A 924-nucleotide genomic window follows, 5' to 3' on the forward strand; every position below is an offset into this window, starting at 1 on the left:
CTGTAGCGACGAAGGACACCGAGACGAGCACGTGGCACCACTGCCACCCTGTCTATCTTAGGGTAACGCGAGTCGAGGCGGACATCGTCGCGGTAGCGACGACGGACGCCGAGACGAGCATGTGACACCATTGCCACCCTGTCTATCTTAGGGTAACGCGAGTCAAGGCGGACGTCGTCACTGTAGCGACGACGGACGCCGAGATGAGCACGTGGCACCACCGCCACCCTGTCTATATTAAGGTAACGCGAGTCGAGGCGGACGTCGTCGCTGTAGCGACGACGGACGCCGAGACGAGCACGTGGCACCACTGCCATCCTGTCTATCTAAGGGTAACGCGAGTCGAGGCGGACGTCGTCGCGCTAGTGACGACGAACGCCGAGACAAGCACGTGACACCATTGCCACCCTGTCTATCTTAGGGTAACGCGAGAAGAGGCGGACGTCATCGAGGTAGCGACGACGGATGACGAGACGAGCACGTGACACCAATGCCCCCTGTCTATCTTAGGGTTACTTGAGTCGAGGCGGACATCGTCGCGGTAGCGACGACGGACGCCGAGACAAGCACGTGACACCAATGCCACCCTGTTTATCTTAGGTTAACGCGAGTCGAGGCGGACGTCGTCGCGGTGGCGACAGACGGACGCCGAGACGAGCACGTGACATGAAAGCCACCCTGTCTATTTTAGGGTAACTCGAGTCAAGGAGGACGTCGTCGCGGTAGCGACGACGGACGCCGAGACGAGCACATGACACCGATGCCACCCTGTCTATCTTAGGGTCACTCGAGTCGAGGCGAACGTCATCGCGGTAGCGACGACGGACGCCGAGACGAGCACGTGGCACCACTGCCACCCCGTCTATCTTAGGGTAACGCGAGTCGAGGCGGACGTCGTCACTGTAGCGACGACGGACGCCGAGA

The sequence above is a fragment of the Triticum aestivum genome, chromosome 4D (genome assembly GCF_018294505.1).
Source record: "Triticum aestivum cultivar Chinese Spring chromosome 4D, IWGSC CS RefSeq v2.1, whole genome shotgun sequence".
Classification (NCBI taxonomy): Eukaryota; Viridiplantae; Streptophyta; class Magnoliopsida; order Poales; family Poaceae; genus Triticum; species Triticum aestivum.